This window comes from Lycorma delicatula, chromosome 1, assembly GCF_047948215.1.
Source record: "Lycorma delicatula isolate Av1 chromosome 1, ASM4794821v1, whole genome shotgun sequence".
Classification (NCBI taxonomy): domain Eukaryota; kingdom Metazoa; phylum Arthropoda; class Insecta; order Hemiptera; family Fulgoridae; genus Lycorma; species Lycorma delicatula.
The window spans coordinates 383,269,329-383,284,938 of record NC_134455.1 but is presented as its reverse complement, the minus strand read 5'-3'; the positions used below and the strand labels follow the sequence as shown (position 1 = coordinate 383,284,938).

At 35.4% G+C, this 15,610-nt stretch overlaps 1 protein-coding gene across 4 annotated transcripts in view; it reads left to right on the top strand.

The window, feature by feature from the left end:
* Positions 1-15,610, top strand: part of LOC142317318 (transmembrane ascorbate-dependent reductase CYB561) — a 185,175-nt gene that overhangs the window by 111,434 nt on the left and 58,131 nt on the right. The window contains exon 1 of one of the 4 annotated variants that reach the window (XM_075353762.1): positions 15,306-15,429. The exons of the other annotated variants lie outside the window; for them this stretch is intronic. The gene's annotated coding sequence lies outside the window, so the exon portion shown is untranslated. Of the gene's footprint in view, positions 1-15,305; positions 15,430-15,610 lie in introns of those variants that run through there. 4 annotated transcript variants of the gene reach the window in all.

The window sequence follows — 15,610 nt, the reverse complement described above, 5'->3', positions numbered from 1 at the left end:
ATCCGGTTAAAGTCTGGGCGTTTGATTCTTCCTGTAGGCGTGAAAAAGAAATTTTCATCAGCCATTCATTTACTACTGTACAGTTGTTTTAATGCAGATTTGAACGGTTTATTAATGCAGACATCTAGTAGTTGCAATAGAGATGTCAATCCGCCTGGAATTATTATTACTTGATCTGTCGTACCCTTTTTTAAAATGTCTTTCACTTTATCAGTCGTATGCCCCCCGATAACTATCCATTACTTGTATACCGGTATTTTTTATATTAAGTATATCTCCTGATCGCTTTTGCCATACACACCTTATCCAGTCTAAAATTAAGGTTTCGTCCATCCAACCTGATTCCTGTGATCTGATAATAACTTCACCTGTACGGTAGGAAGAGTTTTTCTTTTAAAAACAATGTACGGAGGTAATTTTAATCCATCAAAAGTAATGCAAACCATAACACTACACCTTTGTTTTTCATTACCACCAGTGCGAATCTTAACACTTTTTTAACCTTTTTTCTTTACGGTTTTGTCAAATGGCATTTCAAAATATACGGGGGTTTGATCAGCGTTTCCTATTTGAGAAGACAAGTAGCCTTTATCTTTTCTAGGATTTATTATGTATTTGTGAAAATGTAATAGTTTTTGTTCATAAGCGTCTGGAAGTCGTTGAGAAATGATCGTCTTTCGTCTTATTGACAAATCAATTCGTGGAAAATTGTGTTATCCATCCACGGCTTGCTTTAAAATCAACTTTATTAAATGATTTAGCGATTTCACGAGCATATGATTGACAGATTTCTGTCGTGACAGCATAACCGCATTTCCTTTTTTCCATAACAAAGTCATACAATATTTTTCTGCGTTTGTGTATTAAACCCTTTTATTACTAGTGCCTTTCACCAGAAGTTGTTTCTTCTTACGCTACTCGAATGCAGCTTTTATCTACGTCAAATTTTCTTCCTGCCGCTCGTTTCCGATTTTTCGGCCTCTTCTATAACGCGCAGATTTTTCATTTACTGTAAAAGATCGTAGACGCTGTCCTTTTGTAATCATTTTAATGCCGTAATTAAAATAAATCACCGTATTAAACTTTACAAGATAAAGTAAACAAATAAAATGCACATAACCGTACACATATACAAACAGTACACCTAGTATGGCGAATAGACAAGACGACGATGGGTAACTGATACTGTAACTGTAGTGTCATTAGGACCGAATGCAGCCTATACAGAATGAATCAGTTTTCTAAAAATACCGTAACTTTGTTTGCTATCGATAATATGAATAGAATGTTAATAATTAAGGATGTATTCTGTACAAGCGGAATCCGGTATTGATAAACGAAAGCCTAATGTAACTATATTCATGCGATTGAATTTAGGTACTTCTAAGCAAACGTTTACTTTACATTAATTATCCTGGCTAAAGGCTATGTTTCAAGTAAGCCCCGCACCCAAGAAATTTTCTCTCCAATTCCAAGATAAAAAGTGCGGGGGGTACTCGAATAAATACGGTAATTTTATAATATATCGTGGGTATTTAGCCGACTTCTTCGGCGTAGTAGTAGCAGCGTCTCTGTGTTTCACCCGGAGGAATCTGGGTTAGAATCCTTCACAGGCTTGGTATTTTTCATAAGCTACATAATTCGTTTATCGTAAAGTAACTGTAATTGGGCGTAAATTTTTTGTGTTGTTTTAGAATAAATAAAAAAATACCTACTTTCAAGTTAAGTTAGATATAAATCTTAAGTATAAGAAATTAATAACTTCAGATTATATACTATCGATGTAACTATAAATCTGTATAAAACCATACATAACAATGTTGTAATTACGGTAACCACCGGGTTGATCGAGTGGTGAACTCGTCATCGCAAGTCAGCTAATTTCAAAGTCGACAGTTCTAAGGTTCAGATCCTAGCAAAGACAGTTACTTTTATACGGATTTGAATACTGGATCGTGGTGTTCTTTAGTAATTGGGTTTCAATTAACCACACATCTCAGAAATGGTCGACCTAAGACTGTACAAGAGTACATTTCATTTACATATCATCCTCTGAAGTAATACCTTACGGTGGTTTCTGGTTAAAAAAAAAAAATTCGTAATTACTGTTGACTAAGAAATTAATAATAATAAACAGTTGTATTATTAATAACAATGATGACAATAAAAACCTTGAAAGATGACTCAAATATATTTATAATCTAATCTCTATAATTGTTTTTTTAATCAAAATAATTATCGAAAAGTCAATTAATTGCTCCATCAGCATGTAACGGTAATCTATGAATATGTCCAAGATTATGAATTACAGGGGAATACCAATTTAATATTGTTATTCTTACAGATAACAATAAATTTCATTTTCTAAGAAATTAGTTTATCTATTTAATATGATTTCGATGACATAACAAACCGTACAATAAAAATGTTTAAGAGAAATAAATCAGTCGTAAAATGATAGATATAGAGTATTAATAAAACAAATAACTCTACTGTATTTCTATATTAAATGATTAACTTTATAGCAGTACTAGAAATTCGACAGACTTTCGGCCGATATCGTTATTCCAGTTATATCACTACAAATGCATGAATATTTAAAAAAAAAAAAGTTAATTAAATGTAAATCAGTCAATATCATATAGTTACACAACAAAAAAATTATAATAGAATTATTTTGCTTTATTAAACAGTTAAAATTTAGAACGTTAACAATAACTGATGAAATTCTACAGGAACTTCAGCTTATAAAGATACTCAACTTTTAAAATACCGAAATTCGAAAATACAGCAAAACGTTTACAGAGGATAGCAGAACAGTATAAAATCTCAAAATATCGTTACTATGTAGAGAATTATCATTATAACATACCAACAATAAATTAGTAATTAAACTCTTGGATCCGTGCGCATTTATAGTTCTACGTATCTCTCCATTAGGTGGTACGCCCCGTATCAATTTTTTCTTCCATTTGTAGGTTTTAAGCGGCGATCACAGCGCTCCAACTCATTCCATCCCGCGCAACTCATTCCATCCCGTGCATTCCCTTCGCAATCCCCTCGACACCGGACACCTAGCCACTAAATGAAATTGTTCCTCTTCTTTCAAACGACAGAATGAGCTGTTACAAAATTATTATTTTTTACCGACCGAGGCTTATAATTAAGAACTAGTGGTTCACTGCTAATCTTCATAATCCATTTAATTAGTAAAAAAAATCATCGTCATAATATGACTGATTTTCTCAAAGGTTAGATAAGCGTTTTGTAGAATTTTATGAGATTTAAATGGCAGAAAGGCTCCTGGAATAGATTGAATACCTGTAGAATTACTACGCAGTGCAGGTGAGGTAGCGATTGATATATTATACAAACTGGAAAAAGTGTAACTTCCGTCAGATTTCAAAAAAAGTGTTATAGTCCAAAAAAAGTGTTATAGTCATTTTACCAAAGAAATCAGGGGCAGATAAATGTGAAGAATACAGAACAATTAGCTTAGCTAGTCATGCATTAAAAATCTTAACTAGAATTTTATACAGAAGAATTGAGAGGACAGTGGAGGAAGTGTTAGGAGAAGACCAATTTGGTTTCAGGAAAAGTATAGGGACAAGGGAAGAAATTTTAGGCCTCAGATTAATAGTAGAAGGAAGATTAAAGAAAAACAAACCGACATAATTGGCGTTTATAGACCTAGAAAAGGCACTCGATAACGAAGACTGGAATAAAATGTTCAGCATTTTAAAAAAATTAGGGTTCAAATACAGAGATAGAAGAACAATTGCTAACATGTACAGGAACCAAACAGCAACAGTAATAATTGAAAAAAATAAGAAAGAAGCCGTAATAAGAAAGGGAGTCCGACAAGTATGTTCCCTTTCCCCGTTACTTTTTAATCTTAGCATAGAATTAACAGTTAATGATGTTAAAGAGCAATTTAGATTCGGAGTAACAGTACAAGGTGTAAAGATAAAGATGCTACGATTTGCTGATGATATAGTAATTCTAGCTGAGAGTAAAAGGATTTAGAAGAAACAATGAACGGCAATGAGTCCGTAATTTTGCGCCAATCACTTTCAAATTTTTCCTTAACAATAACTCGTCCCAAATTCTTGGTCGAGTTCGTTAACGGCCAAAATCGGACCATGGGACGGAAATGGGGCTCTTTAAAAAAAAAAATATGGCTATAACTTTCTTATTAATTAAAATATCGAATTTTTTTAATGTTCCTACTATTCTTCGGATAGGGACATAAAACTTATATAAGTAAAGTTTTTTAATATCACCAACCATTGGCCCAGCGGGTGGAAAAAATAGGATTTTGAAGACAAAAAATCACATCTCCCTTAATAGGCACAGTATCGAATCGGTTTAAAGTGGTCGTTAGTGTTATAAACATTTCCTAAAATGTTTGTCTAAAACAATTTTTGATATGGCGAACCCTTACGGAAAAGGATGACCAAAATGTTGCTGGAATTGTAAGATTGGGCTTGTCCTATGATAAACACGTGAAACTTTTTTCTCATGAATCATTGTCATATTGAGTAAATTTGAAGTTTTTCTTAACTTTAAGGTGGAAATCTTTTTATTCCCTACTTAGCACCGGTGAAATCTACCTCCGCCTTCCGGCGTGCCGAAAGGGATTTTTTTAATTTCTTTTAGAATCATATTTTCTGTAGTGTTCTCATCTGTTTAATTTTAAAAAAAACTGAATTCTACAATTTGTATTTTCTCGATTTACTTTTATTTCGATCAATTTTCTGAAAATTATATTCTGTATAATCGTTTTCTTTTCTTTTTTTTGCAAGTTTCAACTACTTATTGGCAATTTTATAAAGTTAATTTACTCCATTACTAAAAAAGCCCATTTTTCGGTTGCAGTTTTTTTTTTCAGCTTCACATAATTTTTCTCGGAAGGCGTAGTTCTCAGAACCTTTTTTTCTGTACCACTAATTGTGGTCCAAAACGTTTGTGTCCTTTAATGTTATCTTATGAGCAGAAATCGATCAGGGTTAATATTTTCGCTATCCGTAAATTCTAAAAATAAGCGTTTCAGTGCCCATGTTAATTAATATGAATTTAAGATAAGTTATCGTCGAATATTTTAGTGTCTTACAGTCAGTGTAAAACTTTTTTCTCTAATTAGAGGACGTAAAGATTTAAGTTATTTTCGGTTAATATCGCTGATAGAGAGGATAGATTTTAATTTGATGTAAATGCTGTGAAAGTTTAGCTACTTTTCCGTCAGCTTTTTTTGCAAGTAAAAGCGCTCTGTAAAATTATAATAAGTTTATATATTAAAAAAGAGTATTTTCTATTTTAAATTAATATTTCATATTTTTTTGTAAATACATTTGGTTGGGTTAACCCAACCAGTATTTGATTAAAATTCATTAAGTTTATTATATTTCTTGTTATTTTTTATGAACAATTCATTACGTAGTAAATTTTTACCGAAAAAAGTAAAATTTCAGCTTTTAATAGACCTGAATTATATTAATTTAAGCATTATCATTCATCTTGATTGTAGTAATGGTGCATTTATTACGGTTGTGAAACTCTGTATACAGACAGTAATCATGCGACTGTTGCACAATGATGCAGCTGAGTGCATTCCACCGTTAGAGTACTCGCACGTGACTGATTTTTACTGCGACCTTTCGTTACGCTCAGTTGCTCAAATAGGTAATTCATCTGATTTAAAAATTTCTTTGAGACATAATTCGTAATGTCGCTTCCGTTTACCATCCGTGTGCAATATTGATTTGTGTTGATTGATTTTAGTATTTATGTTAGCAGTAATTTTAAAAGATTTTTTTTAATAGAGTAAAACTCGTATAAAACTTTATTTTACAGACCAGGAAAAAATGTTGTAAAAACTGTTTATTTATTTATTATAATGAGATTTAATTCTATTTTTTAGTATTCATATTTTATACTTAATTGCCGGACATTTAAATATAAAATATTACATTTTGAAACAATATATTTTCTGTGAAAAACAATTTGTGATTACGTTATAGTTACTACGATATTCTCTGAAATATTTGTCGAGCTTTAGTATTTCCTATGAGTTTGAAGGTTTATTACCTTCCTTCATGAAAAGAATCGTGGATGGTATATTTTTTGTTAACGTTGATAATTTAATATCATTAAACCGTATTTTCAAAACATTGACGATAGATTAAAACAAAAGTGCCCTTTTTTGATTACTTTAACTAACATAACTTTATGGCAGCATGAAACAGGCAAAAAAATAAATTTAAATCAGCTGCGTAAAATAACTTTTTCACGTCGCTTTCGCCAAATTTTGGAACGATTTTTTTCCAGTTATTCGGTCAGTTTCTTATAGTACTTTGACCAGGTTGGAGCAAAATACGACCACCTGCGATATTTTACTGTAATGATTAATTAAGTTTCAAACTAACCCACCGGGTTTGTCTAGTAGTAAACTCATCGTCGTAAATCAGCTGATTTCGAAGTCGAAGTTCTCAGGTTGATCTTAATAAAAGTAGTTGCTTTTATTCGGATTTGAATACTAGATCGTGGATACTGGTGTTTTTTGGTGTTTTTTTTTTTTATTATTATCGGTGTTGCGGAGAAATTCCATTTACGTACCCCGCACAAGTGGAGTAGTGTCGGACTCGCACGGGTTCGGCTAGATGTTATTAAGAGCGTATGTATGCCCGCATCCTACCGACTAAAACTTCTACTTTACCGTTCCTCTTCACCCGCGGCTGGGTTTGCAATTTGGTATAGCACAACCCCGGGGGTGCCAAAGGAGGGAGGCCCATGAGTCACACAGCTTCACCGCCGCCCACTCGCGCAAGCACGGACAGACGACGGCTCCACTGATGGCTGTGAAGAGTATTTATTACACTTCTGACTACTGCATTACGATCTAGAACTGCAACTGTACTCACCTTGAAATAGATATTCAAATACTTGTATATCACCTCAGTTGGGATACTGATACTACTCGCTCGCTGCTTGCTCAGGGGTTACCGGTGTCTCCCCGCTTCAACACCACCGCCCATCTGTGTAAACACCGACCAACGACAACTCCACGAAAGGCTGTCTTTCACCCCCCCCCCCTTGTATCTTGCACCTTCCTATACAGCACACTGTATACGAAGTTGGACACGTGGAGAATTTATCACTGCCTGCTAGCATTACTCCAATGACATTACCTACGTCTATCTGACCAGTAATTACATCTTTTTCTTTCTCATCTAACGCATTGGAAAAATACATGATCAGCTGTGTTGTCCCTCTGACTACAATATTGGCACTCCGGATTATCTACCTTGTGTCTTCTGAACAGATAGACTCGGAATGAGCCGTGGCCGGTCAGGAATTGGGTGAGCCAATAATTTAGCTTACCAAATCCCGTCCCAATCCACGACCCGATATCACCTATTAAACACCGGGTCTATACGCCTTTTCGTGTGGTGGCCCACCTTGTCTGTCACTCTTCTATTAACTCACGTTGCGCGTCTTCCTTATTCATCCCTTCATTAATTGTTACCCGAGCTTGAGCCATCTGCTGTATAGGTAACAGCCCGGTAATTACAAATAATGCTTCTGTTAACGCCGACGAGTAGGTACTTGCTATTCGTAACGCCGGTTTTCGTTATACTCCCTATAAATACTTTCTATTCCTGTCACTTCTCAAAGCCCTGTGCCACACTGTTACACTGTATAACAATATAGAGTTCACCACATGTGAGTACAATTTCCTAATTGAGGCCCGTGGTCCAGTAGTTGTTTTTAATAGTCTGTTTAGACTTTGTACCACTTGTTCAGCTTAAGTACGAACTTCCTGTATATGAAAAGTAAAGGACCTTCTGTGGTCTAGCCACATTCCCAGATATTTTGTATTTCTGACGAACTGGACCGGGCCTTCCTCAGTCAATCGAAATATGCTTTATAATTCGTTTCCACGTCACAGGGATCGCCACCGTTTATCGTGCGAGAGTCGAGGTCATCTAGTTCTCATCCATCTATTCACTATATTTAGTGTCTCATTTGCTACTCTCGCTACGTCTTCCTCCTTCTTTGCAGTGACCACCAGCGCAAGGTCATCAGCAAAAGCTATTACTTGCACTCCTTCTGGATATTCTAATCGTAAAATCCCATCGAACGTAAGATTTCATAAAACGGGTCCCAAAACTGAACCCTGAGACATCCAACTTGACACTTTCAATTCAATCTCACTACTGCTTGTTTGGTATACCAGAAATTTTTCTTGTAAGTATCTCTATATCATTAGTCTGAGATATGGCGATATATTGACCTTCTTCATCGCTGCAAATATTGCTTCCCACCTCAGAAATTAAAAGCATTGTATACATCCACAAATATGACTAAAGGAATTCGGTGCGTGCGCCACGTGCCCTATGCCGCGTTATCAACCAATTTCATCACCTCCTTTATAGGATCCGATGCTGATTTCCCTGATCGAAATTCAAATTGCCACTGGCTAATACCACCCCTTTTTCCAGTATAGGCCCGCAACCTTGTCTCTAACATCCTTTCTAATAATTTACAAAAATTATTTGTAACACAAATTGTTCTGTATGGAATTGTAACTCCCGACCTACCTGGTTTGTTTATTAAAACCAGTCTTGATCTTTTCCTGCCCTCTTCTTTGACTATTATATTTCGGCTGTCTTGTACAGGTGGAGTAGCACGTTTGATCCACGGACTTTTGCTTTCCTGATTTGCAACTTCTGACTTTAGAATCAAAATTCTCACTTGGTCTTCTCTACCCTTTGTTAAATATACTAGTACTTTCCTAATGAGGTTCACAAGTCTGCCTCCTGGTAGCATAAAAGTCTGCCTTAGTGGTTTCTAGTATTTTCTTCCTGGCTTTTAATATTATCATTACTGCATTTTCCTCTCCTTTAACTGTTTCATAATAAATAGTGTATCTGCTGGCTGGATTTATAGCTCGCCCACGTCCTATGATAACTGTATCATTTTTGACCTCTCTAGAGACCACTCCCGCAACACCACGAACAGGATGGTCTCTTGTACGGATAGGCCCGTTAAGTCATAAAAACTAATTTTGTTTTCCTCATTGGGTATTTCCTCGACTTGAAATACTCTTGAAACTATTTCCGTCGGCCATCTTCTAGCGGATAACGCTACCATGTCCTCATCAGATAAGTCTGCGTCCAACCGTTCCCTTATCCCGAGCTCGCGAGAGCCCTCAATTTGTGTCGACTGCGTAATCGTTGTCAGGGGTGATGACAATTCCATCAGTCCTTTAAACCCCTTGTATATTCTACAAAGCTCCTTTTCATGTATTGTTATATATTTCGACAGGCCTGCTCCTGAATTTTGTTTAAATTAAACACTAGATGTTCTAACTGTGTAATCAGTTCATCCATTGTCCCCACAACAGATTCCTTCTCTTCCGATGACATCTATCTGCACTTCTTTTGGCCTTTGGCTTACTCTTTCTTTACCTTTGAGAGTGCCGGAGGTCTCGAACTAGCAGGTTCCGCTGAATCCGCCAGAGGAAGTGATCTTCTTCTTTCCATTGTTAAACCTAACGTCTAATCGAAAAACTAATGCACGGACCGTCTTCAGCACCAAATTCCGCTTAATTAGAATACCCATTCGCCAAAATCGTAGGGGGCTTGGGGGGTCAAGGGGGCAACGAAAATGTATCCACCCAAATCCGGGTCAGATTTGGGGGGGTCAAGGATGGGGTCAGGAAGGACCTGGGACACAGAAATCCTAGGGGTTTTGAGTTAGCAGTTACAGGAAAGGAGGTAGGATGGAAAAAAGGAATCCCTTCATAAACTCCCTCAACACTTAGAATTATTTGCTCACCTTATATGAATAATAAGTTGAAATTCTTCTATGTGGTTGTTTATTTCACTATCTTCTTGTAATAATAACTAATAGAGCAATAAAGTAGTCAATAGTGAACCTTATTGCCAACGGTAATAAGGTCGATCCATAAAAAACTCGAATAAAAAGTTAGTCCGTTGTCGAAAATATTCAAAACTTAACAAACACCTACATTAATAATTAACCGAAACTTTCCAAACGTCCTAATCAACAAAAACCCAGAAAAACCAACCAAAAAAGCAAAAAACCACGGAGCGTTCGACAGCACGTCTTCACTACTCAATATCTCTTACTCAACTCGTTCTTTGGTGGTTAGGTTTCAATTAACCAACGTCTCAGGAATCGGCATGAGTTTGTTCAAGGCTACACGTTTACTGGTACAGTTACCTCACACTGATAAATCGCTAATAACTTTAATTGTGATGCGATTATAAATAAAAGTATATAAAAAAGTTTCATACTCATCGTTTTGCTTTCTAGTGTAGGTGGACGGGTATTGAAAAATTACCAAAAAAATTATACCTTTATTGAACATTAATTCATTTAAGTAGAATTTAACTTAAAAGAATTTAGAATGTTTTTTTTAAAAAAATGTTAAAAAATAAAATCTACTTAAAAGTAGAAAAATTTTTTTTTTTGTTCAAATTCGACTTTTTGAAAACGAAGGTTTATAAGTTGTTGCCATTTTTTTTTAAGTGGGCGATAAAAATTTTGAAATAAATAAAAGGATAAGAAAAAAAATAATACGTATATTAATTTCACGTACAAAATATTACACACATCAAAAGCACATTGACACATGCAAGGACGTCGTTGAAACAAAAAAGAAGACTGCTGTTGGTATCAAATATAATGGCACCTAAGATTTAGAAATAAATTCGTGAAAATATTTATGTGGAGTTAGCGGTTTATTGTAATAAAACATTAACAGTAGTATTAACAATAAGGAAAAGAATTTTTTTGAAATGCGATATTACAGAGGAGTGGTCGTAAAACCAGTAGGAAAGGAGAGAAATTTATAGCAGAATACGATGAATTGAGCTAGTTTGGTGGGCCATATATTTGGACATCCAGATTTAGCTGATTTGATTATAAAGGGACGTATAGTAGATAAAAATTAAAGAGAAAAGCAAGGATTGAAATGTATGTTCGTAAAAAAAAGATAGGTTAATGTAGATAGTACATGTAGTACAGGGCGATTACTACATCATAATTACTACATATCATGTAGTATTGTATTTAATACGTATCATGTAGTAAATATGGTGAGTCCGGTAAGACTTTTACTCTGGTAAAAGTAAAAGATTACCACCGAACAAAATAAAGCGGGAAGTAACATCAGACCACGGATGAATCGATGTAAACCATTAAGTCAGTGCTATAATTATGATTCTAAGCATTCTTCTGTTGTTCTTATTTTAACGAGGAAGGTAAGGCGAAGAAAATAATTGGTGAATACCGGACCGTTGCCGGTAATCAAAACCGAGATCAACCGGCTTAGAGGTCAAATTGTTAACTAACTAGCTCTCCATTATTTGAAAAAATGATTGGTTTTATTTTAATCACATAAGATCCGTATTATTTTTTTTTACGTTTTAAACTTAATCATTCTTTAAAAAATAAAAGCATATTTATATAATACTTATTATTTACACTCTTTAAATATACCGGGTGTACGAAAAAAAATCGAGGTTTTAATTGGTTATAATGCTTATTGGATGAGGTATACAGTGTTCTCTGAACAGAAAGCCTTGTACGTTTTGCTGTTTAGTAAATGTGAATCTGTAGTTGTAGTTCAACGTGCGTTTGTAGAAATTTTAATTGTAATCTTCCAAGTGACATTAACATTCGTCGATTGCATAATCAGTTTAAAACGACAAATGATTGTGTAAAAGGACGAGTAAGGAACGATCGAAACTTTCTGAAGAAAATGATGAACATGTCTCCAGTCAGGCCATCGAATAAAGTATACTCGGGTTCAAAAGTACTTCGGGGTGTATCTTGATGAGAAATTTCAGTTCAAGAGACACCTCCAATACGTCGCAGAAAAGGTCTGTAGTGCCTTTTTTTTGGGATCAAACTTATGGTCAGTCCGGATTGGAGTCTCAATTTTAGGACTCTAAGCATCCTTAACAAGGGCTTATGCGAAGCAATTATGTTGTATGTTGCGCCAGTTTGGGCGGATAGGATGAAATTCCGTAGATATGGAGATATATTATTGAAAGCCCAACGACTGTTACTGTTGAAGGTAACGGGTAGTTACCGGACGGTTTCATGGGAGATGGCTTTGGTGATTGAGAAAGTGAAACCGGTTGATATTCTAGCTCTTAAGATACTGGAGCGGTATGTTGCTAGGAAGTTAGGTGAGTTGACTTCCGAAAAGCTTTGGGAGATCGAGCAACACGGTTGTGATATACGGCAGACTAGATGGGATGAGACTATTGGTGGGCGATATACGCAGGATCACTTCCTAGACATTAGAGGTTTGCGGGGTGCCTCGTGGGTTTCCCCTAACAAGTAAGTAACTCAGTTTCATGCCGGTCATTGGGTCTTCACGGGTAGACTGGCTAGGTTGGGTCTAGTGGATTCGAGTCTGTGCCCGCAATATAGGGCGCAGGACGATGCCTTCCATGTGTTTTAAGAGCGCGCCAAATACGATCTGGAGAACATCGCAGTAATTTGTCGACTGGATACCGTCGGAGCAACGCTTGACATCAGTCAAAACTGGAACGACCGGGCTGAATGGTCAGTGGTTGCAGAATATCTGTACTATTTGATTAGGGAACGGATTACAGAGGGAATCTAGGATACTGCGCGTGATCTTATTCCCGCATACTTAGTTTAGTAACGATTTCTTCTTTATGTTGTTTTTGTTTTCTTAGTTATATCGTTTTGGTTGCTTTCTTATTAGTTTTATTTTCGTGCTTTTGTTTTAGCGTTTTTCCGCGTTTGTGTCGCATGTGAACTCAATTTACCTTTCAGTTCCTTCGACGTCTATTAGTTTTCAGTCTTGCTTGAGACTACAGATGTTTAGAAACGTGTTTTGTTATTTTTAGTAATAGTTACACCGATGGGAATGTCGCTTGTGGCATTCGCACCGGTGGCATCCTGGCCGAGACGACTGAGAGATGTGATATACCGAGGTTTAAAAGATGACCTTCGGTAATGCCCATCAGGGCTAGGTTCGTAGGGGGTGATTGGAGGTTGTATTCCCCTACGGACATGGAATCTTTACTGCATAGTCCTAAAAACCTTTTTAGGAAGGTCAATTAGCAATATCAGTGTGGAATGTTATAAGGAAACCCTTATATTTATCGGTCCATACCGTTTACAGCTGTTACGTTTAAAGCCTATCGACTAAGCTGTACGTGTCGACTTTACAATCAAAATGTTGCAGGATGAAGTTGACGACTTTCTTGATCGTATTTTGTTTACTGATGACAGTTCATCGTAGTAGTAAAATTAGCGCACATGATGTCCGTATCAGGATATTAGAAAATGCCCACATAAATCTTACAATAAGAAAGGGACTTCACAAAATTAAACGTTTTCTGTACAATTTCCCGATGGCAAATTTACGGGCCTTTCTTTTTCGGTAAAGTAAGCGTAACACGAGTTGCTTTTTGGATATGCTGAGTACACGGCTTATTCCTCAATTGCAAGATGGACCGGAGAATTTTATTTGGAAAAAGGTGATGTCAGGAGGTAGTGCCGCCTCACTGGCATAACTGTATTGTACGGGATTGGTTAAATGACGTTTTCTCCAACCGCTGGATCGGTCGGCGTGGATGCGACGTCAATGCTTGTTTGAGGTGGCTTCCAAGGTCACCCGATCTAATCCCATTTTTTTTCCTCTTGAGGTTTTATAAAGGATTTATTACGATCTCATATAAATGCTTGAACTATCTTCTGATTTACCCGATTTTAGGCACAGGATTGAAGCAGATTTCATCACTCCGGACATGCTGGTTAAAGTATGGAACAAATCATCTATCGTTTTTATGTCTGCCGCTTATCGAAAGGTGTTCACATTGAACACTTATTCGGAAAAATTGTAAGAGTTACTGTTTCATTACAGTAGAGTTTGCGATTCATTACTGTAATCTTAAGTTAAAAGATACAATTTTTTTTTACCTCCGGGACCACCGTTAGGTATTGCTTCAGAGGATGAGATGAATGACAATTTTTGTAGCGTGTGAAAATGCCATGTCTGACCGGGATCTCCGGATGAAAGGCCGAGACGCTACTACTCGCACCACGGAGGCCGGCAAAAGATAGATAGCCTTACACTTTCGATATTTTTTTGGTGCATCTCTTTATTAAAGCAAAAGATCTCCAGAGAAAATTTAGAAATGATATATGGAAAAAATTTCAGTAAGAAATATAATTTGTTTACATCAAAAATTAATTTAAATGTCAGGAAAAGATTTTTGAAAGTATATGTTTGGAGCGTCGCTTTATATGGAAGTGAAACTTGGACGATCGGAGTATCTGAGAAGAAAATATTAGAAGCTTTTGAAATGCGGTGTAATAGGAGAATGTTAACAATCAGATGGGTGGATAAAGTGACAAATGAAGAGGTATTGCGACAAATAGATGAAGAAAGAAGCATTTGGAAAAATATAGTTAAAAGAAGAGACAGACTTATAGGCCACATACTAAGGCATCCTGGAATAGTCGCTTTAATATTGGAAGGACAGGTAGAAGGGAAAAATTGTGTAGGCAGGCCACGTTTGGAATATGTAAAACAAATTGTTATGGATGTAGGATGTAGAAGGTATACTGAAATGAAACGACTAGCACTAGATAGGGAATCTTGGAGAGCTGCATCAAACCAGTCAAATGACTGAAGACAAAAAAAAAATATGGAAAAAGCCTGCGTAGAGAATAATTTTGACATTCAAATGGATATACTGAGATTTTATTTTCAAAAACATTTTAAGCAGATTTGATAAGCAGATATTTGCAGAGAGAATTATAATATGTTGATTAAGAACGGGTTTTTATTTTCAATATGGTTTCTTTTCAATTTTACGGAAACGGTTTTTTTTTTATTGTTGTTTATTAACCGGAAATTAGTCGAAAGATTTTGTAACAAAAATTTAAATAATTAAATGTGAAAACTACTTGTCTTTGGTAACATTCTGTGGAATTTTGAACAAGGGTCGTTCGATAACTAGTTATAGATTAAACAAGACAATAAAACACTGGGTTATTCAGCGACTATAAATAGAATTAAAATTATTAATTTAGTAAATAAGTAAAATGAGATTTACGGTCCACTTAGTTTAATTTGAAGATTAAATGAACTTCAGTTAATTATATTTACAAATATAATAACGAAAGAATTTACTGTTACTTTGTTTACATAGACGATGATGACGAAACCTATATTATTAACAAACTTCATCATCATCAAAGATTCCGATTATTAAATTTAACTTTTTAGTTATATTAGTAGAATTTCGAGTAGTATCGATTTGTCTGAATTGCGTTATACATGTATGTATTTTTTTAAGTTGAACGTGATGATGTTATAAGAGTTTTTAATATTCTTCCTGTTTTACAGTAAGTTTTATCAATATATTTTTAAACGTATCGTTGTAATAAATTTGGTCCTGTTTAATTACATTTAATAGTTTGTAGTTAATTTTTTATTTTTAATATTATCCTTTCTTACAAACATTTTTAATTTTTTAACAAGATATCTCAGACTCCAAACTGCTTAAGGAAAAAAACGCTGTAAAAA